The sequence below is a fragment of the Aquarana catesbeiana genome, linkage group LG03 (assembly GCF_042186555.1).
Source record: "Aquarana catesbeiana isolate 2022-GZ linkage group LG03, ASM4218655v1, whole genome shotgun sequence".
Classification (NCBI taxonomy): domain Eukaryota; kingdom Metazoa; phylum Chordata; class Amphibia; order Anura; family Ranidae; genus Aquarana; species Aquarana catesbeiana.
This window is the reverse complement of record NC_133326.1, coordinates 678,623,767-678,645,681: the sequence shown is the minus strand read 5'-3', so window position 1 is coordinate 678,645,681 and position 21,915 is coordinate 678,623,767. Positions and strand designations below refer to the sequence as shown.

At 51.4% G+C, this 21,915-nt stretch overlaps 35 non-coding genes across 35 annotated transcripts; 18 read left to right on the top strand and 17 right to left on the bottom strand.

The window, feature by feature from the left end:
* The first annotated feature begins 92 nt into the window (after positions 1 to 92).
* TRNAW-CCA (transfer RNA tryptophan (anticodon CCA)) lies at positions 93 to 164 on the top strand. Its single transcript has one exon. It is a non-coding gene; the product is annotated as a tRNA-Trp (tRNA).
* Positions 165 to 1,138: 974 nt separating this feature from the next.
* On the bottom strand, positions 1,139 to 1,212 carry TRNAI-AAU (transfer RNA isoleucine (anticodon AAU)). The gene has a single exon. It is a non-coding gene; the product is annotated as a tRNA-Ile (tRNA).
* A 126-nt stretch (positions 1,213 to 1,338) lies between these two features.
* Positions 1,339 to 1,410, top strand: TRNAW-CCA (transfer RNA tryptophan (anticodon CCA)). Its single transcript has one exon. It is a non-coding gene; the product is annotated as a tRNA-Trp (tRNA).
* Positions 1,411 to 2,384: 974 nt separating this feature from the next.
* Positions 2,385 to 2,458, bottom strand: TRNAI-AAU (transfer RNA isoleucine (anticodon AAU)). The gene has a single exon. It is a non-coding gene; the product is annotated as a tRNA-Ile (tRNA).
* A 126-nt stretch (positions 2,459 to 2,584) lies between these two features.
* Positions 2,585 to 2,657, top strand: TRNAW-CCA (transfer RNA tryptophan (anticodon CCA)). The gene has a single exon. It is a non-coding gene; the product is annotated as a tRNA-Trp (tRNA).
* Positions 2,658 to 3,599: 942 nt separating this feature from the next.
* TRNAI-AAU (transfer RNA isoleucine (anticodon AAU)) lies at positions 3,600 to 3,673 on the bottom strand. The gene has a single exon. It is a non-coding gene; the product is annotated as a tRNA-Ile (tRNA).
* A 126-nt stretch (positions 3,674 to 3,799) lies between these two features.
* Positions 3,800 to 3,871, top strand: TRNAW-CCA (transfer RNA tryptophan (anticodon CCA)). The gene has a single exon. It is a non-coding gene; the product is annotated as a tRNA-Trp (tRNA).
* Positions 3,872 to 4,813: 942 nt separating this feature from the next.
* TRNAI-AAU (transfer RNA isoleucine (anticodon AAU)) lies at positions 4,814 to 4,887 on the bottom strand. The gene has a single exon. It is a non-coding gene; the product is annotated as a tRNA-Ile (tRNA).
* A 126-nt stretch (positions 4,888 to 5,013) lies between these two features.
* On the top strand, positions 5,014 to 5,085 carry TRNAW-CCA (transfer RNA tryptophan (anticodon CCA)). Its single transcript has one exon. It is a non-coding gene; the product is annotated as a tRNA-Trp (tRNA).
* A 942-nt stretch (positions 5,086 to 6,027) lies between these two features.
* Positions 6,028 to 6,101, bottom strand: TRNAI-AAU (transfer RNA isoleucine (anticodon AAU)). The gene has a single exon. It is a non-coding gene; the product is annotated as a tRNA-Ile (tRNA).
* Positions 6,102 to 6,227: 126 nt separating this feature from the next.
* On the top strand, positions 6,228 to 6,299 carry TRNAW-CCA (transfer RNA tryptophan (anticodon CCA)). Its single transcript has one exon. It is a non-coding gene; the product is annotated as a tRNA-Trp (tRNA).
* Positions 6,300 to 7,241: 942 nt separating this feature from the next.
* TRNAI-AAU (transfer RNA isoleucine (anticodon AAU)) lies at positions 7,242 to 7,315 on the bottom strand. The gene has a single exon. It is a non-coding gene; the product is annotated as a tRNA-Ile (tRNA).
* Positions 7,316 to 7,441: 126 nt separating this feature from the next.
* Positions 7,442 to 7,513, top strand: TRNAW-CCA (transfer RNA tryptophan (anticodon CCA)). Its single transcript has one exon. It is a non-coding gene; the product is annotated as a tRNA-Trp (tRNA).
* A 942-nt stretch (positions 7,514 to 8,455) lies between these two features.
* Positions 8,456 to 8,529, bottom strand: TRNAI-AAU (transfer RNA isoleucine (anticodon AAU)). Its single transcript has one exon. It is a non-coding gene; the product is annotated as a tRNA-Ile (tRNA).
* Positions 8,530 to 8,655: 126 nt separating this feature from the next.
* TRNAW-CCA (transfer RNA tryptophan (anticodon CCA)) lies at positions 8,656 to 8,727 on the top strand. Its single transcript has one exon. It is a non-coding gene; the product is annotated as a tRNA-Trp (tRNA).
* A 974-nt stretch (positions 8,728 to 9,701) lies between these two features.
* On the bottom strand, positions 9,702 to 9,775 carry TRNAI-AAU (transfer RNA isoleucine (anticodon AAU)). Its single transcript has one exon. It is a non-coding gene; the product is annotated as a tRNA-Ile (tRNA).
* Positions 9,776 to 9,901: 126 nt separating this feature from the next.
* Positions 9,902 to 9,973, top strand: TRNAW-CCA (transfer RNA tryptophan (anticodon CCA)). The gene has a single exon. It is a non-coding gene; the product is annotated as a tRNA-Trp (tRNA).
* A 942-nt stretch (positions 9,974 to 10,915) lies between these two features.
* TRNAI-AAU (transfer RNA isoleucine (anticodon AAU)) lies at positions 10,916 to 10,989 on the bottom strand. The gene has a single exon. It is a non-coding gene; the product is annotated as a tRNA-Ile (tRNA).
* Positions 10,990 to 11,115: 126 nt separating this feature from the next.
* TRNAW-CCA (transfer RNA tryptophan (anticodon CCA)) lies at positions 11,116 to 11,187 on the top strand. Its single transcript has one exon. It is a non-coding gene; the product is annotated as a tRNA-Trp (tRNA).
* Positions 11,188 to 12,129: 942 nt separating this feature from the next.
* Positions 12,130 to 12,203, bottom strand: TRNAI-AAU (transfer RNA isoleucine (anticodon AAU)). Its single transcript has one exon. It is a non-coding gene; the product is annotated as a tRNA-Ile (tRNA).
* Positions 12,204 to 12,329: 126 nt separating this feature from the next.
* Positions 12,330 to 12,401, top strand: TRNAW-CCA (transfer RNA tryptophan (anticodon CCA)). Its single transcript has one exon. It is a non-coding gene; the product is annotated as a tRNA-Trp (tRNA).
* A 942-nt stretch (positions 12,402 to 13,343) lies between these two features.
* TRNAI-AAU (transfer RNA isoleucine (anticodon AAU)) lies at positions 13,344 to 13,417 on the bottom strand. Its single transcript has one exon. It is a non-coding gene; the product is annotated as a tRNA-Ile (tRNA).
* A 126-nt stretch (positions 13,418 to 13,543) lies between these two features.
* Positions 13,544 to 13,615, top strand: TRNAW-CCA (transfer RNA tryptophan (anticodon CCA)). Its single transcript has one exon. It is a non-coding gene; the product is annotated as a tRNA-Trp (tRNA).
* Positions 13,616 to 14,589: 974 nt separating this feature from the next.
* TRNAI-AAU (transfer RNA isoleucine (anticodon AAU)) lies at positions 14,590 to 14,663 on the bottom strand. Its single transcript has one exon. It is a non-coding gene; the product is annotated as a tRNA-Ile (tRNA).
* Positions 14,664 to 14,789: 126 nt separating this feature from the next.
* TRNAW-CCA (transfer RNA tryptophan (anticodon CCA)) lies at positions 14,790 to 14,861 on the top strand. Its single transcript has one exon. It is a non-coding gene; the product is annotated as a tRNA-Trp (tRNA).
* Positions 14,862 to 15,803: 942 nt separating this feature from the next.
* Positions 15,804 to 15,877, bottom strand: TRNAI-AAU (transfer RNA isoleucine (anticodon AAU)). Its single transcript has one exon. It is a non-coding gene; the product is annotated as a tRNA-Ile (tRNA).
* Positions 15,878 to 16,003: 126 nt separating this feature from the next.
* On the top strand, positions 16,004 to 16,075 carry TRNAW-CCA (transfer RNA tryptophan (anticodon CCA)). Its single transcript has one exon. It is a non-coding gene; the product is annotated as a tRNA-Trp (tRNA).
* Positions 16,076 to 17,017: 942 nt separating this feature from the next.
* On the bottom strand, positions 17,018 to 17,091 carry TRNAI-AAU (transfer RNA isoleucine (anticodon AAU)). The gene has a single exon. It is a non-coding gene; the product is annotated as a tRNA-Ile (tRNA).
* Positions 17,092 to 17,217: 126 nt separating this feature from the next.
* Positions 17,218 to 17,289, top strand: TRNAW-CCA (transfer RNA tryptophan (anticodon CCA)). Its single transcript has one exon. It is a non-coding gene; the product is annotated as a tRNA-Trp (tRNA).
* Positions 17,290 to 18,263: 974 nt separating this feature from the next.
* Positions 18,264 to 18,337, bottom strand: TRNAI-AAU (transfer RNA isoleucine (anticodon AAU)). The gene has a single exon. It is a non-coding gene; the product is annotated as a tRNA-Ile (tRNA).
* Positions 18,338 to 18,463: 126 nt separating this feature from the next.
* TRNAW-CCA (transfer RNA tryptophan (anticodon CCA)) lies at positions 18,464 to 18,535 on the top strand. The gene has a single exon. It is a non-coding gene; the product is annotated as a tRNA-Trp (tRNA).
* A 974-nt stretch (positions 18,536 to 19,509) lies between these two features.
* Positions 19,510 to 19,583, bottom strand: TRNAI-AAU (transfer RNA isoleucine (anticodon AAU)). The gene has a single exon. It is a non-coding gene; the product is annotated as a tRNA-Ile (tRNA).
* Positions 19,584 to 19,709: 126 nt separating this feature from the next.
* On the top strand, positions 19,710 to 19,781 carry TRNAW-CCA (transfer RNA tryptophan (anticodon CCA)). Its single transcript has one exon. It is a non-coding gene; the product is annotated as a tRNA-Trp (tRNA).
* Positions 19,782 to 20,723: 942 nt separating this feature from the next.
* Positions 20,724 to 20,797, bottom strand: TRNAI-AAU (transfer RNA isoleucine (anticodon AAU)). The gene has a single exon. It is a non-coding gene; the product is annotated as a tRNA-Ile (tRNA).
* Positions 20,798 to 20,923: 126 nt separating this feature from the next.
* On the top strand, positions 20,924 to 20,995 carry TRNAW-CCA (transfer RNA tryptophan (anticodon CCA)). The gene has a single exon. It is a non-coding gene; the product is annotated as a tRNA-Trp (tRNA).
* The last annotated feature ends 920 nt before the right edge of the window (positions 20,996 to 21,915 follow it).

Genomic DNA, 21,915 nt, shown 5'->3' with positions numbered 1-21,915 from the left:
ACAGGGCTAGCTGGGCAACCGAGTTATTCTGTGGGCAACCACCGAAGAATTGACGCAGGAGTAGCCAAAAACTTTAGCCCTCGAGCATAGTAGACCTCGTGGCGCAACGGTAGCGCGTCTGACTCCAGATCAGAAGGTTGCGTGTTCAAATCACGTCGGGGTCATGTTGGTTTTCATAGTCACCTACTTGAACCTCTAGTGTTTCCGCGTCCCATCATTCTACTGGGGCTCACACCCACGCAGGCTCCTACTCGCCTCTAGATTACCTTCAGAAGGCTGGGTGAACGGCCAAACCCAAACAAATGTGCCGTAGGCCTGGAAGAAGCTCCACATCTGGGCTTACAGCATTGGCTGGAGGGTCGCAAAGCCTCAAATTAATAAGAACCAAGCATGTAAAACCTGCAAGGGTCACAAAGTGGTTGCTGGCTTTGCAAGGCTACACATTTTATGAAGCACACAGACCGGGGACCTAGCAAGGGAATGCTGATGGACTGCCACGCGTCCGCTGTATGTTGGAAAAATATTATCCCTCCCTAAGTTCTGAGCGCAGGGGAAGGCTATGTGGGGCACTGGCTGGCAGAATCTTGGACGGCATACATCTTTTACTTCGGGTTCTAACATATGAGTGCTGAGAGGCTCCAGGGCTTGTGGCTGATGTGGAGTCAGCTAACTTTTGGTTTTCTCACAATCTTAAGCAGATATTGTTCTGGAGCCTTGAGGTGTTGTAGCGCTTTGGGTGGGATAAAGCGTACATTCCTAGGTCCACACCTTACCTTGTAGCCAGACCTCAGCCGGAATCTTAGCTCTCCACAGGCCTTGGTACATGCAAGCTGACTGATGCTCAGAGCTGTCCCTCCTGCTCTCTCTCTCTGTGCTTTGGGAGCCTGCTGCTGGGTGAAAGGACTGAGTGCTGAAAGAACACTAAGAAAAGATACAAGTGCTGCCTTTATGTTTGGGGATCCCATTAGGGGGCACCCTGTTAGTCAAGAAGTGACCTGAGTTTAGCTAGTGGCTGTGACATAATTAGGCTGCGCCACTTGCAAAATAGGCATTTTTGCTACGTGTTGAACAGGTTAAAGAAAACTAGGCCAGGCGCCCGCGGCCATAGAAATCCATCGCCGTTGGAATAAAAGGGCAATGGCCCGTACGGGGATCGAACCCGCGACCTTGGCGTTATTAGCACCACGCTCTAACCAACTGAGCTAACCGGCCCAAACTTGCACAGGGTAAGCCGGCCAAAGCTGGCACAGGGCTAGCTGGGCAACCGAGTTATTCTGTGGGCAACCACCGAAGAATTGACGCAGGAGTAGCCAAAAACTTTAGCCCTCGAGCATAGTAGACCTCGTGGCGCAACGGTAGCGCGTCTGACTCCAGATCAGAAGGTTGCGTGTTCAAATCACGTCGGGGTCATGTTGGTTTTCATAGTCACCTACTTGAACCTCTAGTGTTTCCGCGTCCCATCATTCTACTGGGGCTCACACCCACGCAGGCTCCTACTCGCCTCTAGATTACCTTCAGAAGGCTGGGTGAACAGCCAAACCCAAACAAATGTGCCGTAGGCCTGGAAGAAGCTCCACATCTGGGCTTACAGCATTGGCTGGAGGGTCGCAAAGCCTCAAATTAATAAGAACCAAGCATGTAAAACCTGCAAGGGTCACAAAGTGGTTGCTGGCTTTGCAAGGCTACACATTTTATGAAGCACACAGACCGGGGACCTAGCAAGGGAATGCTGATGGACTGCCACGCGTCCGCTGTATGTTGGAAAAATATTATCCCTCCCTAAGTTCTGAGCGCAGGGGAAGGCTATGTGGGGCACTGGCTGGCAGAATCTTGGACGGCGTACATCTTTTACTTCGGGTTCTAACATATGAGTGCTGAGAGGCTCCAGGGCTTGTGGCTGATGTGGAGTCAGCTAACTTTTGGTTTTCTCACAATCTTAAGCAGATATTGTTCTGGAGCCTTGAGGTGTTGTAGCGCTTTGGGTGGGATAAAGCGTACATTCCTAGGTCCACACCTTACCTTGTAGCCAGACCTCAGCCGGAATCTTAGCTCTCCACAGGCCTTGGTACATGCAAGCTGACTGATGCTCAGAGCTGTCCCTCCTGCTCTCTCTCTCTGTGCTTTGGGAGCCTGCTGCTGGGTGAAAGGACTGAGTGCTGAAAGAACACTAAGAAAAGATACAAGTGCTGCCTTTATGTTTGGGGATCCCATTAGGGGGCACCCTGTTAGTCAAGAAGTGACCTGAGTTTAGCTAGTGGCTGTGACATAATTAGGCTGCGCCACTTGCAAAATAGGCATTTTTGCTACGTGTTGAACAGGTTAAAGAAAACTAGGCCAGGCGCCCGCGGCCATAGAAATCCATCGCCGTTGGAATAAAAGGGCAATGGCCCGTACGGGGATCGAACCCGCGACCTTGGCGTTATTAGCACCACGCTCTAACCAACTGAGCTAACCGGCCCAAACTTGCACAGGGTAAGCCGGCCAAAGCTGGCACAGGGCTAGCTGGGCAACCGAGTTATTCTGTGGGCAACCACCGAAGAATTGACGCAGGAGTAGCCAAAAGCTTTAGCCCTCGAGCATAGTAGACCTCGTGGCGCAACGGTAGTGCGTCTGACTCCAGATCAGAAGGTTGCGTGTTCAAATCACGTCGGGGGTCATGTTGGTTTTCATAGTCACCTACTTGAACCTCTAGTGTTTCCGCGTCCCATCATTCTACTGGGGCTCACACCCACGCAGGCTCCTACTCGCCTCTAGATTACCTTCAGAAGGCTGGGTGAACAGCCAAACCCAAACAAATGTGCCGTAGGCCTGGAAGAAGCTCCACATCTGGGCTTACAGCATTGGCTGGAGGGTCGCAAAGCCTCAAATTAATAAGAACCAAGCATGTAAAACCTGCAAGGGTCATTTTATGAAGCACACAGACCGGGGACCTAGCAAGGGAATGCTGATGGACTGCCACGCGTCCGCTGTATGTTGGAAAAATATTATCCCTCCCTAAGTTCTGAGCGCAGGGGAAGGCTATGTGGGGCACTGGCTGGCAGAATCTTGGACGGCGTACATCTTTTACTTCGGGTTCTAACATATGAGTGCTGAGAGGCTCCAGGGCTTGTGGCTGATGTGGAGTCAGCTAACTTTTGGTTTTCTCACAATCTTAAGCAGATATTGTTCTGGAGCCTTGAGGTGTTGTAGCGCTTTGGGTGGGATAAAGCGTACATTCCTAGGTCCACACCTTACCTTGTAGCCAGACCTCAGCCGGAATCTTAGCTCTCCACAGGCCTTGGTACATGCAAGCTGACTGATGCTCAGAGCTGTCCCTCCTGCTCTCTCTCTCTGTGCTTTGGGAGCCTGCTGCTGGGTGAAAGGACTGAGTGCTGAAAGAACACTAAGAAAAGATACAAGTGCTGCCTTTATGTTTGGGGATCCCATTAGGGGGCACCCTGTTAGTCAAGAAGTGACCTGAGTTTAGCTAGTGGCTGTGACATAATTAGGCTGCGCCACTTGCAAAATAGGCATTTTTGCTACGTGTTGAACAGGTTAAAGAAAACTAGGCCAGGCGCCCGCGGCCATAGAAATCCATCGCCGTTGGAATAAAAGGGCAATGGCCCGTACGGGGATCGAACCCGCGACCTTGGCGTTATTAGCACCACGCTCTAACCAACTGAGCTAACCGGCCCAAACTTGCACAGGGTAAGCCGGCCAAAGCTGGCACAGGGCTAGCTGGGCAACCGAGTTATTCTGTGGGCAACCACCGAAGAATTGACGCAGGAGTAGCCAAAAGCTTTAGCCCTCGAGCATAGTAGACCTCGTGGCGCAACGGTAGCGCGTCTGACTCCAGATCAGAAGGTTGCGTGTTCAAATCACGTCGGGGTCATGTTGGTTTTCATAGTCACCTACTTGAACCTCTAGTGTTTCCGCGTCCCATCATTCTACTGGGGCTCACACCCACGCAGGCTCCTACTCGCCTCTAGATTACCTTCAGAAGGCTGGGTGAACAGCCAAACCCAAACAAATGTGCCGTAGGCCTGGAAGAAGCTCCACATCTGGGCTTACAGCATTGGCTGGAGGGTCGCAAAGCCTCAAATTAATAAGAACCAAGCATGTAAAACCTGCAAGGGTCATTTTATGAAGCACACAGACCGGGGACCTAGCAAGGGAATGCTGATGGACTGCCACGCGTCCGCTGTATGTTGGAAAAATATTATCCCTCCCTAAGTTCTGAGCGCAGGGGAAGGCTATGTGGGGCACTGGCTGGCAGAATCTTGGACGGCGTACATCTTTTACTTCGGGTTCTAACATATGAGTGCTGAGAGGCTCCAGGGCTTGTGGCTGATGTGGAGTCAGCTAACTTTTGGTTTTCTCACAATCTTAAGCAGATATTGTTCTGGAGCCTTGAGGTGTTGTAGCGCTTTGGGTGGGATAAAGCGTACATTCCTAGGTCCACACCTTACCTTGTAGCCAGACCTCAGCCGGAATCTTAGCTCTCCACAGGCCTTGGTACATGCAAGCTGACTGATGCTCAGAGCTGTCCCTCCTGCTCTCTCTCTCTGTGCTTTGGGAGCCTGCTGCTGGGTGAAAGGACTGAGTGCTGAAAGAACACTAAGAAAAGATACAAGTGCTGCCTTTATGTTTGGGGATCCCATTAGGGGGCACCCTGTTAGTCAAGAAGTGACCTGAGTTTAGCTAGTGGCTGTGACATAATTAGGCTGCGCCACTTGCAAAATAGGCATTTTTGCTATGTGTTGAACAGGTTAAAGAAAACTAGGCCAGGCGCCCGCGGCCATAGAAATCCATCGCCGTTGGAATAAAAGGGCAATGGCCCGTACGGGGATCGAACCCGCGACCTTGGCGTTATTAGCACCACGCTCTAACCAACTGAGCTAACCGGCCCAAACTTGCACAGGGTAAGCCGGCCAAAGCTGGCACAGGGCTAGCTGGGCAACCGAGTTATTCTGTGGGCAACCACCGAAGAATTGACGCAGGAGTAGCCAAAAGCTTTAGCCCTCGAGCATAGTAGACCTCGTGGCGCAACGGTAGTGCGTCTGACTCCAGATCAGAAGGTTGCGTGTTCAAATCACGTCGGGGTCATGTTGGTTTTCATAGTCACCTACTTGAACCTCTAGTGTTTCCGCGTCCCATCATTCTACTGGGGCTCACACCCACGCAGGCTCCTACTCGCCTCTAGATTACCTTCAGAAGGCTGGGTGAACAGCCAAACCCAAACAAATGTGCCGTAGGCCTGGAAGAAGCTCCACATCTGGGCTTACAGCATTGGCTGGAGGGTCGCAAAGCCTCAAATTAATAAGAACCAAGCATGTAAAACCTGCAAGGGTCATTTTATGAAGCACACAGACCGGGGACCTAGCAAGGGAATGCTGATGGACTGCCACGCGTCCGCTGTATGTTGGAAAAATATTATCCCTCCCTAAGTTCTGAGCGCAGGGGAAGGCTATGTGGGGCACTGGCTGGCAGAATCTTGGACGGCGTACATCTTTTACTTCGGGTTCTAACATATGAGTGCTGAGAGGCTCCAGGGCTTGTGGCTGATGTGGAGTCAGCTAACTTTTGGTTTTCTCACAATCTTAAGCAGATATTGTTCTGGAGCCTTGAGGTGTTGTAGCGCTTTGGGTGGGATAAAGCGTACATTCCTAGGTCCACACCTTACCTTGTAGCCAGACCTCAGCCGGAATCTTAGCTCTCCACAGGCCTTGGTACATGCAAGCTGACTGATGCTCAGAGCTGTCCCTCCTGCTCTCTCTCTCTGTGCTTTGGGAGCCTGCTGCTGGGTGAAAGGACTGAGTGCTGAAAGAACACTAAGAAAAGATACAAGTGCTGCCTTTATGTTTGGGGATCCCATTAGGGGGCACCCTGTTAGTCAAGAAGTGACCTGAGTTTAGCTAGTGGCTGTGACATAATTAGGCTGCGCCACTTGCAAAATAGGCATTTTTGCTACGTGTTGAACAGGTTAAAGAAAACTAGGCCAGGCGCCCGCGGCCATAGAAATCCATCGCCGTTGGAATAAAAGGGCAATGGCCCGTACGGGGATCGAACCCGCGACCTTGGCGTTATTAGCACCACGCTCTAACCAACTGAGCTAACCGGCCCAAACTTGCACAGGGTAAGCCGGCCAAAGCTGGCACAGGGCTAGCTGGGCAACCGAGTTATTCTGTGGGCAACCACCGAAGAATTGACGCAGGAGTAGCCAAAAGCTTTAGCCCTCGAGCATAGTAGACCTCGTGGCGCAACGGTAGCGCGTCTGACTCCAGATCAGAAGGTTGCGTGTTCAAATCACGTCGGGGTCATGTTGGTTTTCATAGTCACCTACTTGAACCTCTAGTGTTTCCGCGTCCCATCATTCTACTGGGGCTCACACCCACGCAGGCTCCTACTCGCCTCTAGATTACCTTCAGAAGGCTGGGTGAACAGCCAAACCCAAACAAATGTGCCGTAGGCCTGGAAGAAGCTCCACATCTGGGCTTACAGCATTGGCTGGAGGGTCGCAAAGCCTCAAATTAATAAGAACCAAGCATGTAAAACCTGCAAGGGTCATTTTATGAAGCACACAGACCGGGGACCTAGCAAGGGAATGCTGATGGACTGCCACGCGTCCGCTGTATGTTGGAAAAATATTATCCCTCCCTAAGTTCTGAGCGCAGGGGAAGGCTATGTGGGGCACTGGCTGGCAGAATCTTGGACGGCGTACATCTTTTACTTCGGGTTCTAACATATGAGTGCTGAGAGGCTCCAGGGCTTGTGGCTGATGTGGAGTCAGCTAACTTTTGGTTTTCTCACAATCTTAAGCAGATATTGTTCTGGAGCCTTGAGGTGTTGTAGCGCTTTGGGTGGGATAAAGCGTACATTCCTAGGTCCACACCTTACCTTGTAGCCAGACCTCAGCCGGAATCTTAGCTCTCCACAGGCCTTGGTACATGCAAGCTGACTGATGCTCAGAGCTGTCCCTCCTGCTCTCTCTCTCTGTGCTTTGGGAGCCTGCTGCTGGGTGAAAGGACTGAGTGCTGAAAGAACACTAAGAAAAGATACAAGTGCTGCCTTTATGTTTGGGGATCCCATTAGGGGGCACCCTGTTAGTCAAGAAGTGACCTGAGTTTAGCTAGTGGCTGTGACATAATTAGGCTGCGCCACTTGCAAAATAGGCATTTTTGCTACGTGTTGAACAGGTTAAAGAAAACTAGGCCAGGCGCCCGCGGCCATAGAAATCCATCGCCGTTGGAATAAAAGGGCAATGGCCCGTACGGGGATCGAACCCGCGACCTTGGCGTTATTAGCACCACGCTCTAACCAACTGAGCTAACCGGCCCAAACTTGCACAGGGTAAGCCGGCCAAAGCTGGCACAGGGCTAGCTGGGCAACCGAGTTATTCTGTGGGCAACCACCGAAGAATTGACGCAGGAGTAGCCAAAAACTTTAGCCCTCGAGCATAGTAGACCTCGTGGCGCAACGGTAGCGCGTCTGACTCCAGATCAGAAGGTTGCGTGTTCAAATCACGTCGGGGTCATGTTGGTTTTCATAGTCACCTACTTGAACCTCTAGTGTTTCCGCGTCCCATCATTCTACTGGGGCTCACACCCACGCAGGCTCCTACTCGCCTCTAGATTACCTTCAGAAGGCTGGGTGAACAGCCAAACCCAAACAAATGTGCCGTAGGCCTGGAAGAAGCTCCACATCTGGGCTTACAGCATTGGCTGGAGGGTCGCAAAGCCTCAAATTAATAAGAACCAAGCATGTAAAACCTGCAAGGGTCATTTTATGAAGCACACAGACCGGGGACCTAGCAAGGGAATGCTGATGGACTGCCACGCGTCCGCTGTATGTTGGAAAAATATTATCCCTCCCTAAGTTCTGAGCGCAGGGGAAGGCTATGTGGGGCACTGGCTGGCAGAATCTTGGACGGCGTACATCTTTTACTTCGGGTTCTAACATATGAGTGCTGAGAGGCTCCAGGGCTTGTGGCTGATGTGGAGTCAGCTAACTTTTGGTTTTCTCACAATCTTAAGCAGATATTGTTCTGGAGCCTTGAGGTGTTGTAGCGCTTTGGGTGGGATAAAGCGTACATTCCTAGGTCCACACCTTACCTTGTAGCCAGACCTCAGCCGGAATCTTAGCTCTCCACAGGCCTTGGTACATGCAAGCTGACTGATGCTCAGAGCTGTCCCTCCTGCTCTCTCTCTCTGTGTTTTGGGAGCCTGCTGCTGGGTGAAAGGACTGAGTGCTGAAAGAACACTAAGAAAAGATACAAGTGCTGCCTTTATGTTTGGGGATCCCATTAGGGGGCACCCTGTTAGTCAAGAAGTGACCTGAGTTTAGCTAGTGGCTGTGACATAATTAGGCTGCGCCACTTGCAAAATAGGCATTTTTGCTACGTGTTGAACAGGTTAAAGAAAACTAGGCCAGGCGCCCGCGGCCATAGAAATCCATCGCCGTTGGAATAAAAGGGCAATGGCCCGTACGGGGATCGAACCCGCGACCTTGGCATTATTAGCACCACGCTCTAACCAACTGAGCTAACCGGCCCAAACTTGCACAGGGTAAGCCGGCCAAAGCTGGCACAGGGCTAGCTGGGCAACCGAGTTATTCTGTGGGCAACCACCGAAGAATTGACGCAGGAGTAGCCAAAAACTTTAGCCCTCGAGCATAGTAGACCTCGTGGCGCAACGGTAGCGCGTCTGACTCCAGATCAGAAGGTTGCGTGTTCAAATCACGTCGGGGTCATGTTGGTTTTCATAGTCACCTACTTGAACCTCTAGTGTTTCCGCGTCCCATCATTCTACTGGGGCTCACACCCACGCAGGCTCCTACTCGCCTCTAGATTACCTTCAGAAGGCTGGGTGAACAGCCAAACCCAAACAAATGTGCCGTAGGCCTGGAAGAAGCTCCACATCTGGGCTTACAGCATTGGCTGGAGGGTCGCAAAGCCTCAAATTAATAAGAACCAAGCATGTAAAACCTGCAAGGGTCACAAAGTGGTTGCTGGCTTTGCAAGGCTACACATTTTATGAAGCACACAGACCGGGGACCTAGCAAGGGAATGCTGATGGACTGCCACGCGTCCGCTGTATGTTGGAAAAATATTATCCCTCCCTAAGTTCTGAGCGCAGGGGAAGGCTATGTGGGGCACTGGCTGGCAGAATCTTGGACGGCGTACATCTTTTACTTCGGGTTCTAACATATGAGTGCTGAGAGGCTCCAGGGCTTGTGGCTGATGTGGAGTCAGCTAACTTTTGGTTTTCTCACAATCTTAAGCAGATATTGTTCTGGAGCCTTGAGGTGTTGTAGCGCTTTGGGTGGGATAAAGCGTACATTCCTAGGTCCACACCTTACCTTGTAGCCAGACCTCAGCCGGAATCTTAGCTGTCCACAGGCCTTGGTACATGCAAGCTGACTGATGCTCAGAGCTGTCCCTCCTGCTCTCTCTCTCTGTGCTTTGGGAGCCTGCTGCTGGGTGAAAGGACTGAGTGCTGAAAGAACACTAAGAAAAGATACAAGTGCTGCCTTTATGTTTGGGGATCCCATTAGGGGGCACCCTGTTAGTCAAGAAGTGACCTGAGTTTAGCTAGTGGCTGTGACATAATTAGGCTGCGCCACTTGCAAAATAGGCATTTTTGCTACGTGTTGAACAGGTTAAAGAAAACTAGGCCAGGCGCCCGCGGCCATAGAAATCCATCGCCGTTGGAATAAAAGGGCAATGGCCCGTACGGGGATCGAACCCGCGACCTTGGCGTTATTAGCACCACGCTCTAACCAACTGAGCTAACCGGCCCAAACTTGCACAGGGTAAGCCGGCCAAAGCTGGCACAGGGCTAGCTGGGCAACCGAGTTATTCTGTGGGCAACCACCGAAGAATTGACGCAGGAGTAGCCAAAAGCTTTAGCCCTCGAGCATAGTAGACCTCGTGGCGCAACGGTAGCGCGTCTGACTCCAGATCAGAAGGTTGCGTGTTCAAATCACGTCGGGGTCATGTTGGTTTTCATAGTCACCTACTTGAACCTCTAGTGTTTCCGCGTCCCATCATTCTACTGGGGCTCACACCCACGCAGGCTCCTACTCGCCTCTAGATTACCTTCAGAAGGCTGGGTGAACAGCCAAACCCAAACAAATGTGCCGTAGGCCTGGAAGAAGCTCCACATCTGGGCTTACAGCATTGGCTGGAGGGTCGCAAAGCCTCAAATTAATAAGAACCAAGCATGTAAAACCTGCAAGGGTCATTTTATGAAGCACACAGACCGGGGACCTAGCAAGGGAATGCTGATGGACTGCCACGCGTCCGCTGTATGTTGGAAAAATATTATCCCTCCCTAAGTTCTGAGCGCAGGGGAAGGCTATGTGGGGCACTGGCTGGCAGAATCTTGGACGGCGTACATCTTTTACTTCGGGTTCTAACATATGAGTGCTGAGAGGCTCCAGGGCTTGTGGCTGATGTGGAGTCAGCTAACTTTTGGTTTTCTCACAATCTTAAGCAGATATTGTTCTGGAGCCTTGAGGTGTTGTAGCGCTTTGGGTGGGATAAAGCGTACATTCCTAGGTCCACACCTTACCTTGTAGCCAGACCTCAGCCGGAATCTTAGCTCTCCACAGGCCTTGGTACATGCAAGCTGACTGATGCTCAGAGCTGTCCCTCCTGCTCTCTCTCTCTGTGCTTTGGGAGCCTGCTGCTGGGTGAAAGGACTGAGTGCTGAAAGAACACTAAGAAAAGATACAAGTGCTGCCTTTATGTTTGGGGATCCCATTAGGGGGCACCCTGTTAGTCAAGAAGTGACCTGAGTTTAGCTAGTGGCTGTGACATAATTAGGCTGCGCCACTTGCAAAATAGGCATTTTTGCTACGTGTTGAACAGGTTAAAGAAAACTAGGCCAGGCGCCCGCGGCCATAGAAATCCATCGCCGTTGGAATAAAAGGGCAATGGCCCGTACGGGGATCGAACCCGCGACCTTGGCGTTATTAGCACCACGCTCTAACCAACTGAGCTAACCGGCCCAAACTTGCACAGGGTAAGCCGGCCAAAGCTGGCACAGGGCTAGCTGGGCAACCGAGTTATTCTGTGGGCAACCACCGAAGAATTGACGCAGGAGTAGCCAAAAACTTTAGCCCTCGAGCATAGTAGACCTCGTGGCGCAACGGTAGCGCGTCTGACTCCAGATCAGAAGGTTGCGTGTTCAAATCACGTCGGGGTCATGTTGGTTTTCATAGTCACCTACTTGAATCTCTAGTGTTTCCGCGTCCCATCATTCTACTGGGGCTCACACCCACGCAGGCTCCTACTCGCCTCTAGATTACCTTCAGAAGGCTGGGTGAACAGCCAAACCCAAACAAATGTGCCGTAGGCCTGGAAGAAGCTCCACATCTGGGCTTACAGCATTGGCTGGAGGGTCGCAAAGCCTCAAATTAATAAGAACCAAGCATGTAAAACCTGCAAGGGTCATTTTATGAAGCACACAGACCGGGGACCTAGCAAGGGAATGCTGATGGACTGCCACGCGTCCGCTGTATGTTGGAAAAATATTATCCCTCCCTAAGTTCTGAGCGCAGGGGAAGGCTATGTGGGGCACTGGCTGGCAGAATCTTGGACGGCGTACATCTTTTACTTCGGGTTCTAACATATGAGTGCTGAGAGGCTCCAGGGCTTGTGGCTGATGTGGAGTCAGCTAACTTTTGGTTTTCTCACAATCTTAAGCAGATATTGTTCTGGAGCCTTGAGGTGTTGTAGCGCTTTGGGTGGGATAAAGCGTACATTCCTAGGTCCACACCTTACCTTGTAGCCAGACCTCAGCCGGAATCTTAGCTCTCCACAGGCCTTGGTACATGCAAGCTGACTGATGCTCAGAGCTGTCCCTCCTGCTCTCTCTCTCTGTGCTTTGGGAGCCTGCTGCTGGGTGAAAGGACTGAGTGCTGAAAGAACACTAAGAAAAGATACAAGTGCTGCCTTTATGTTTGGGGATCCCATTAGGGGGCACCCTGTTAGTCAAGAAGTGACCTGAGTTTAGCTAGTGGCTGTGACATAATTAGGCTGCGCCACTTGCAAAATAGGCATTTTTGCTACGTGTTGAACAGGTTAAAGAAAACTAGGCCAGGCGCCCGCGGCCATAGAAATCCATCGCCGTTGGAATAAAAGGGCAATGGCCCGTACGGGGATCGAACCCGCGACCTTGGCGTTATTAGCACCACGCTCTAACCAACTGAGCTAACCGGCCCAAACTTGCACAGGGTAAGCCGGCCAAAGCTGGCACAGGGCTAGCTGGGCAACCGAGTTATTCTGTGGGCAACCACCGAAGAATTGACGCAGGAGTAGCCAAAAACTTTAGCCCTCAAGCATAGTAGACCTTGTGGCGCAACGGTAGCGCGTCTGACTCCAGATCAGAAGGTTGCGTGTTCAAATCACGTCGGGGTCATGTTGGTTTTCATAGTCACCTACTTGAACCTCTAGTGTTTCCGCGTCCCATCATTCTACTGGGGCTCACACCCACGCAGGCTCCTACTCGCCTCTAGATTACCTTCAGAAGGCTGGGTGAACAGCCAAACCCAAACAAATGTGCCGTAGGCCTGGAAGAAGCTCCACATCTGGGCTTACAGCATTGGCTGGAGGGTCGCAAAGCCTCAAATTAATAAGAACCAAGCATGTAAAACCTGCAAGGGTCATTTTATGAAGCACACAGACCGGGGACCTAGCAAGGGAATGCTGATGGACTGCCACGCGTCCGCTGTATGTTGGAAAAATATTATCCCTCCCTAAGTTCTGAGCGCAGGGGAAGGCTATGTGGGGCACTGGCTGGCAGAATCTTGGACGGCGTACATCTTTTACTTCGGGTTCTAACATATGAGTGCTGAGAGGCTCCAGGGCTTGTGGCTGATGTGGAGTCAGCTAACTTTTGGTTTTCTCACAATCTTAAGCAGATATTGTTCTGGAGCCTTGAGGTGTTGTAGCGCTTTGGGTGGGATAAAGCGTACATTCCTAGGTCCACACCTTACCTTGTAGCCAGACCTCAGCCGGAATCTTAGCTCTCCACAGGCCTTGGTACATGCAAGCTGACTGATGCTCAGAGCTGTCCCTCCTGCTCTCTCTCTCTGTGTTTTGGGAGCCTGCTGCTGGGTGAAAGGACTGAGTGCTGAAAGAACACTAAGAAAAGATACAAGTGCTGCCTTTATGTTTGGGGATCCCATTAGGGGGCACCCTGTTAGTCAAGAAGTGACCTGAGTTTAGCTAGTGGCTGTGACATAATTAGGCTGCGCCACTTGCAAAATAGGCATTTTTGCTACGTGTTGAACAGGTTAAAGAAAACTAGGCCAGGCGCCCGCGGCCATAGAAATCCATCGCCGTTGGAATAAAAGGGCAATGGCCCGTACGGGGATCGAACCCGCGACCTTGGCATTATTAGCACCACGCTCTAACCAACTGAGCTAACCGGCCCAAACTTGCACAGGGTAAGCCGGCCAAAGCTGGCACAGGGCTAGCTGGGCAACCGAGTTATTCTGTGGGCAACCACCGAAGAATTGACGCAGGAGTAGCCAAAAACTTTAGCCCTCGAGCATAGTAGACCTCGTGGCGCAACGGTAGCGCGTCTGACTCCAGATCAGAAGGTTGCGTGTTCAAATCACGTCGGGGTCATGTTGGTTTTCATAGTCACCTACTTGAACCTCTAGTGTTTCCGCGTCCCATCATTCTACTGGGGCTCACACCCACGCAGGCTCCTACTCGCCTCTAGATTACCTTCAGAAGGCTGGGTGAACAGCCAAACCCAAACAAATGTGCCGTAGGCCTGGAAGAAGCTCCACATCTGGGCTTACAGCATTGGCTGGAGGGTCGCAAAGCCTCAAATTAATAAGAACCAAGCATGTAAAACCTGCAAGGGTCACAAAGTGGTTGCTGGCTTTGCAAGGCTACACATTTTATGAAGCACACAGACCGGGGACCTAGCAAGGGAATGCTGATGGACTGCCACGCGTCCGCTGTATGTTGGAAAAATATTATCCCTCCCTAAGTTCTGAGCGCAGGGGAAGGCTATGTGGGGCACTGGCTGGCAGAATCTTGGACGGCGTACATCTTTTACTTCGGGTTCTAACATATGAGTGCTGAGAGGCTCCAGGGCTTGTGGCTGATGTGGAGTCAGCTAACTTTTGGTTTTCTCACAATCTTAAGCAGATATTGTTCTGGAGCCTTGAGGTGTTGTAGCGCTTTGGGTGGGATAAAGCGTACATTCCTAGGTCCACACCTTACCTTGTAGCCAGACCTCAGCCGGAATCTTAGCTGTCCACAGGCCTTGGTACATGCAAGCTGACTGATGCTCAGAGCTGTCCCTCCTGCTCTCTCTCTCTGTGCTTTGGGAGCCTGCTGCTGGGTGAAAGGACTGAGTGCTGAAAGAACACTAAGAAAAGATACAAGTGCTGCCTTTATGTTTGGGGATCCCATTAGGGGGCACCCTGTTAGTCAAGAAGTGACCTGAGTTTAGCTAGTGGCTGTGACATAATTAGGCTGCGCCACTTGCAAAATAGGCATTTTTGCTACGTGTTGAACAGGTTAAAGAAAACTAGGCCAGGCGCCCGCGGCCATAGAAATCCATCGCCGTTGGAATAAAAGGGCAATGGCCCGTACGGGGATCGAACCCGCGACCTTGGCGTTATTAGCACCACGCTCTAACCAACTGAGCTAACCGGCCCAAACTTGCACAGGGTAAGCCGGCCAAAGCTGGCACAGGGCTAGCTGGGCAACCGAGTTATTCTGTGGGCAACCACCGAAGAATTGACGCAGGAGTAGCCAAAAGCTTTAGCCCTCGAGCATAGTAGACCTCGTGGCGCAACGGTAGCGCGTCTGACTCCAGATCAGAAGGTTGCGTGTTCAAATCACGTCGGGGTCATGTTGGTTTTCATAGTCACCTACTTGAACCTCTAGTGTTTCCGCGTCCCATCATTCTACTGGGGCTCACACCCACGCAGGCTCCTACTCGCCTCTAGATTACCTTCAGAAGGCTGGGTGAACAGCCAAACCCAAACAAATGTGCCGTAGGCCTGGAAGAAGCTCCACATCTGGGCTTACAGCATTGGCTGGAGGGTCGCAAAGCCTCAAATTAATAAGAACCAAGCATGTAAAACCTGCAAGGGTCATTTTATGAAGCACACAGACCGGGGACCTAGCAAGGGAATGCTGATGGACTGCCACGCGTCCGCTGTATGTTGGAAAAATATTATCCCTCCCTAAGTTCTGAGCGCAGGGGAAGGCTATGTGGGGCACTGGCTGGCAGAATCTTGGACGGCGTACATCTTTTACTTCGGGTTCTAACATATGAGTGCTGAGAGGCTCCAGGGCTTGTGGCTGATGTGGAGTCAGCTAACTTTTGGTTTTCTCACAATCTTAAGCAGATATTGTTCTGGAGCCTTGAGGTGTTGTAGCGCTTTGGGTGGGATAAAGCGTACATTCCTAGGTCCACACCTTACCTTGTAGCCAGACCTCAGCCGGAATCTTAGCTCTCCACAGGCCTTGGTACATGCAAGCTGACTGATGCTCAGAGCTGTCCCTCCTGCTCTCTCTCTCTGTGCTTTGGGAGCCTGCTGCTGGGTGAAAGGACTGAGTGCTGAAAGAACACTAAGAAAAGATACAAGTGCTGCCTTTATGTTTGGGGATCCCATTAGGGGGCACCCTGTTAGTCAAGAAGTGACCTGAGTTTAGCTAGTGGCTGTGACATAATTAGGCTGCGCCACTTGCAAAATAGGCATTTTTGCTACGTGTTGAACAGGTTAAAGAAAACTAGGCCAGGCGCCCGCGGCCATAGAAATCCATCGCCGTTGGAATAAAAGGGCAATGGCCCGTACGGGGATCGAACCCGCGACCTTGGCATTATTAGCACCACGCTCTAACCAACTGAGCTAACCGGCCCAAACTTGCACAGGGTAAGCCGGCCAAAGCTGGCACAGGGCTAGCTGGGCAACCGAGTTATTCTGTGGGCAACCACCGAAGAATTGACGCAGGAGTAGCCAAAAGCTTTAGCCCTCGAGCATAGTAGACCTCGTGGCGCAACGGTAGCGCTTCTGACTCCAGATCAGAAGGTTGCGTGTTCAAATCACGTCGGGGTCATGTTGGTTTTCATAGTCACCTACTTGAACCTCTAGTGTTTCCGCGTCCCATCATTCTACTGGGGCTCACACCCACGCAGGCTCCTACTCGCCTCTAGATTACCTTCAGAAGGCTGGGTGAACAGCCAAACCCAAACAAATGTGCCGTAGGCCTGGAAGAAGCTCCACATCTGGGCTTACAGCATTGGCTGGAGGGTCGCAAAGCCTCAAATTAATAAGAACCAAGCATGTAAAACCTGCAAGGGTCATTTTATGAAGCACACAGACCGGGGACCTAGCAAGGGAATGCTGATGGACTGCCACGCGTCCGCTGTATGTTGGAAAAATATTATCCCTCCCTAAGTTCTGAGCGCAGGGGAAGGCTATGTGGGGCACTGGCTGGCAGAATCTTGGACGGCGTACATCTTTTACTTCGGGTTCTAACATATGAGTGCTGAGAGGCTCCAGGGCTTGTGGCTGATGTGGAGTCAGCTAACTTTTGGTTTTCTCACAATCTTAAGCAGATATTGTTCTGGAGCCTTGAGGTGTTGTAGCGCTTTGGGTGGGATAAAGCGTACATTCCTAGGTCCACACCTTACCTTGTAGCCAGACCTCAGCCGGAATCTTAGCTCTCCACAGGCCTTGGTACATGCAAGCTGACTGATGCTCAGAGCTGTCCCTCCTGCTCTCTCTCTCTGTGCTTTGGGAGCCTGCTGCTGGGTGAAAGGACTGAGTGCTGAAAGAACACTAAGAAAAGATACAAGTGCTGCCTTTATGTTTGGGGATCCCATTAGGGGGCACCCTGTTAGTCAAGAAGTGACCTGAGTTTAGCTAGTGGCTGTGACATAATTAGGCTGCGCCACTTGCAAAATAGGCATTTTTGCTACGTGTTGAATAGGTTAAAGAAAACTAGGCCAGGCGCCCGCGGCCATAGAAATCCATCGCCGTTGGAATAAAAGGGCAATGGCCCGTACGGGGATCGAACCCGCGACCTTGGCGTTATTAGCACCACGCTCTAACCAACTGAGCTAACCGGCCCAAACTTGCACAGGGTAAGCCGGCCAAAGCTGGCACAGGGCTAGCTGGGCAACCGAGTTATTCTGTGGGCAACCACCGAAGAATTGACGCAGGAGTAGCCAAAAACTTTAGCCCTCGAGCATAGTAGACCTCGTGGCGCAACGGTAGCGCGTCTGACTCCAGATCAGAAGGTTGCGTGTTCAAATCACGTCGGGGTCATGTTGGTTTTCATAGTCACCTACTTGAACCTCTAGTGTTTCCGCGTCCCATCATTCTACTGGGGCTCACACCCACGCAGGCTCCTACTCGCCTCTAGATTACCTTCAGAAGGCTGGGTGAACAGCCAAACCCAAACAAATGTGCCGTAGGCCTGGAAGAAGCTCCACATCTGGGCTTACAGCATTGGCTGGAGGGTCGCAAAGCCTCAAATTAATAAGAACCAAGCATGTAAAACCTGCAAGGGTCACAAAGTGGTTGCTGGCTTTGCAAGGCTACACATTTTATGAAGCACACAGACCGGGGACCTAGCAAGGGAATGCTGATGGACTGCCACGCGTCCGCTGTATGTTGGAAAAATATTATCCCTCCCTAAGTTCTGAGCGCAGGGGAAGGCTATGTGGGGCACTGGCTGGCAGAATCTTGGACGGCGTACATCTTTTACTTCGGGTTCTAACATATGAGTGCTGAGAGGCTCCAGGGCTTGTGGCTGATGTGGAGTCAGCTAACTTTTGGTTTTCTCACAATCTTAAGCAGATATTGTTCTGGAGCCTTGAGGTGTTGTAGCGCTTTGGGTGGGATAAAGCGTACATTCCTAGGTCCACACCTTACCTTGTAGCCAGACCTCAGCCGGAATCTTAGCTCTCCACAGGCCTTGGTACATGCAAGCTGACTGATGCTCAGAGCTGTCCCTCCTGCTCTCTCTCTCTGTGCTTTGGGAGCCTGCTGCTGGGTGAAAGGACTGAGTGCTGAAAGAACACTAAGAAAAGATACAAGTGCTGCCTTTATGTTTGGGGATCCCATTAGGGGGCACCCTGTTAGTCAAGAAGTGACCTGAGTTTAGCTAGTGGCTGTGACATAATTAGGCTGCGCCACTTGCAAAATAGGCATTTTTGCTACGTGTTGAACAGGTTAAAGAAAACTAGGCCAGGCGCCCGCGGCCATAGAAATCCATCGCCGTTGGAATAAAAGGGCAATGGCCCGTACGGGGATCGAACCCGCGACCTTGGCGTTATTAGCACCACGCTCTAACCAACTGAGCTAACCGGCCCAAACTTGCACAGGGTAAGCCGGCCAAAGCTGGCACAGGGCTAGCTGGGCAACCGAGTTATTCTGTGGGCAACCACCGAAGAATTGACGCAGGAGTAGCCAAAAGCTTTAGCCCTCGAGCATAGTAGACCTCGTGGCGCAACGGTAGCGCGTCTGACTCCAGATCAGAAGGTTGCGTGTTCAAATCACGTCGGGGTCATGTTGGTTTTCATAGTCACCTACTTGAACCTCTAGTGTTTCCGCGTCCCATCATTCTACTGGGGCTCACACCCACGCAGGCTCCTACTCGCCTCTAGATTACCTTCAGAAGGCTGGGTGAACAGCCAAACCCAAACAAATGTGCCGTAGGCCTGGAAGAAGCTCCACATCTGGGCTTACAGCATTGGCTGGAGGGTCGCAAAGCCTCAAATTAATAAGAACCAAGCATGTAAAACCTGCAAGGGTCACAAAGTGGTTGCTGGCTTTGCAAGGCTACACATTTTATGAAGCACACAGACCGGGGACCTAGCAAGGGAATGCTGATGGACTGCCACGCGTCCGCTGTATGTTGGAAAAATATTATCCCTCCCTAAGTTCTGAGCGCAGGGGAAGGCTATGTGGGGCACTGGCTGGCAGAATCTTGGACGGCGTACATCTTTTACTTCGGGTTCTAACATATGAGTGCTGAGAGGCTCCAGGGCTTGTGGCTGATGTGGAGTCAGCTAACTTTTGGTTTTCTCACAATCTTAAGCAGATATTGTTCTGGAGCCTTGAGGTGTTGTAGCGCTTTGGGTGGGATAAAGCGTACATTCCTAGGTCCACACCTTACCTTGTAGCCAGACCTCAGCCGGAATCTTAGCTCTCCACAGGCCTTGGTACATGCAAGCTGACTGATGCTCAGAGCTGTCCCTCCTGCTCTCTCTCTCTGTGCTTTGGGAGCCTGCTGCTGGGTGAAAGGACTGAGTGCTGAAAGAACACTAAGAAAAGATACAAGTGCTGCCTTTATGTTTGGGGATCCCATTAGGGGGCACCCTGTTAGTCAAGAAGTGACCTGAGTTTAGCTAGTGGCTGTGACATAATTAGGCTGCGCCACTTGCAAAATAGGCATTTTTGCTACGTGTTGAACAGGTTAAAGAAAACTAGGCCAGGCGCCCGCGGCCATAGAAATCCATCGCCGTTGGAATAAAAGGGCAATGGCCCGTACGGGGATCGAACCCGCGACCTTGGCGTTATTAGCACCACGCTCTAACCAACTGAGCTAACCGGCCCAAACTTGCACAGGGTAAGCCGGCCAAAGCTGGCACAGGGCTAGCTGGGCAACCGAGTTATTCTGTGGGCAACCACCGAAGAATTGACGCAGGAGTAGCCAAAAGCTTTAGCCCTCGAGCATAGTAGACCTCGTGGCGCAACGGTAGCGCGTCTGACTCCAGATCAGAAGGTTGCGTATTCAAATCACGTCGGGGTCATGTTGGTTTTCATAGTCACCTACTTGAACCTCTAGTGTTTCCGCGTCCCATCATTCTACTGGGGCTCACACCCACGCAGGCTCCTACTCGCCTCTAGATTACCTTCAGAAGGCTGGGTGAACAGCCAAACCCAAACAAATGTGCCGTAGGCCTGGAAGAAGCTCCACATCTGGGCTTACAGCATTGGCTGGAGGGTCGCAAAGCCTCAAATTAATAAGAACCAAGCATGTAAAACCTGCAAGGGTCATTTTATGAAGCACACAGACCGGGGACCTAGCAAGGGAATGCTGATGGACTGCCACGCGTCCGCTGTATGTTGGAAAAATATTATCCCTCCCTAAGTTCTGAGCGCAGGGGAAGGCTATGTGGGGCACTGGCTGGCAGAATCTTGGACGGCGTACATCTTTTACTTCGGGTTCTAACATATGAGTGCTGAGAGGCTCCAGGGCTTGTGGCTGATGTGGAGTCAGCTAACTTTTGGTTTTCTCACAATCTTAAGCAGATATTGTTCTGGAGCCTTGAGGTGTTGTAGCGCTTTGGGTGGGATAAAGCGTACATTCCTAGGTCCACACCTTACCTTGTAGCCAGACCTCAGCCGGAATCTTAGCTCTCCACAGGCCTTGGTACATGCAAGCTGACTGATGCTCAGAGCTGTCCCTCCTGCTCTCTCTCTCTGTGCTTTGGGAGCCTGCTGCTGGGTGAAAGGACTGAGTGCTGAAAGAACACTAAGAAAAGATACAAGTGCTGCCTTTATGTTTGGGGATCCCATTAGGGGGCACCCTGTTAGTCAAGAAGTGACCTGAGTTTAGCTAGTGGCTGTGACATAATTAGGCTGCGCCACTTGCAAAATAGGCATTTTTGCTACGTGTTGAACAGGTTAAAGAAAACTAGGCCAGGCGCCCGCGGCCATAGAAATCCATCGCCGTTGGAATAAAAGGGCAATGGCCCGTACGGGGATCGAACCCGCGACCTTGGCGTTATTAGCACCACGCTCTAACCAACTGAGCTAACCGGCCCAAACTTGCACAGGGTAAGCCGGCCAAAGCTGGCACAGGGCTAGCTGGGCAACCGAGTTATTCTGTGGGCAACCACCGAAGAATTGACGCAGGAGTAGCCAAAAACTTTAGCCCTCGAGCATAGTAGACCTCGTGGCGCAACGGTAGCGCGTCTGACTCCAGATCAGAAGGTTGCGTGTTCAAATCACGTCGGGGTCATGTTGGTTTTCATAGTCACCTACTTGAACCTCTAGTGTTTCCGCGTCCCATCATTCTACTGGGGCTCACACCCACGCAGGCTCCTACTCGCCTCTAGATTACCTTCAGAAGGCTGGGTGAACAGCCAAACCCAAACAAATGTGCCGTAGGCCTGGAAGAAGCTCCACATCTGGGCTTACAGCATTGGCTGGAGGGTCGCAAAGCCTCAAATTAATAAGAACCAAGCATGTAAAACCTGCAAGGGTCACAAAGTGGTTGCTGGCTTTGCAAGGCTACACATTTTATGAAGCACACAGACCGGGGACCTAGCAAGGGAATGCTGATGGACTGCCACGCGTCCGCTGTATGTTGGAAAAATATTATCCCTCCCTAAGTTCTGAGCGCAGGGGAAGGCTATGTGGGGCACTGGCTGGCAGAATCTTGGACGGCGTACATCTTTTACTTCGGGTTCTAACATATGAGTGCTGAGAGGCTCCAGGGCTTGTGGCTGATGTGGAGTCAGCTAACTTTTGGTTTTCTCACAATCTTAAGCAGATATTGTTCTGGAGCCTTGAGGTGTTGTAGCGCTTTGGGTGGGATAAAGCGTACATTCCTAGGTCCACACCTTACCTTGTAGCCAGACCTCAGCCGGAATCTTAGCTCTCCACAGGCCTTGGTACATGCAAGCTGACTGATGCTCAGAGCTGTCCCTCCTGCTCTCTCTCTCTGTGCTTTGGGAGCCTGCTGCTGGGTGAAAGGACTGAGTGCTGAAAGAACACTAAGAAAAGATACAAGTGCTGCCTTTATGTTTGGGGATCCCATTAGGGGGCACCCTGTTAGTCAAGAAGTGACCTGAGTTTAGCTAGTGGCTGTGACATAATTAGGCTGCGCCACTTGCAAAATAGGCATTTTTGCTACGTGTTGAACAGGTTAAAGAAAAC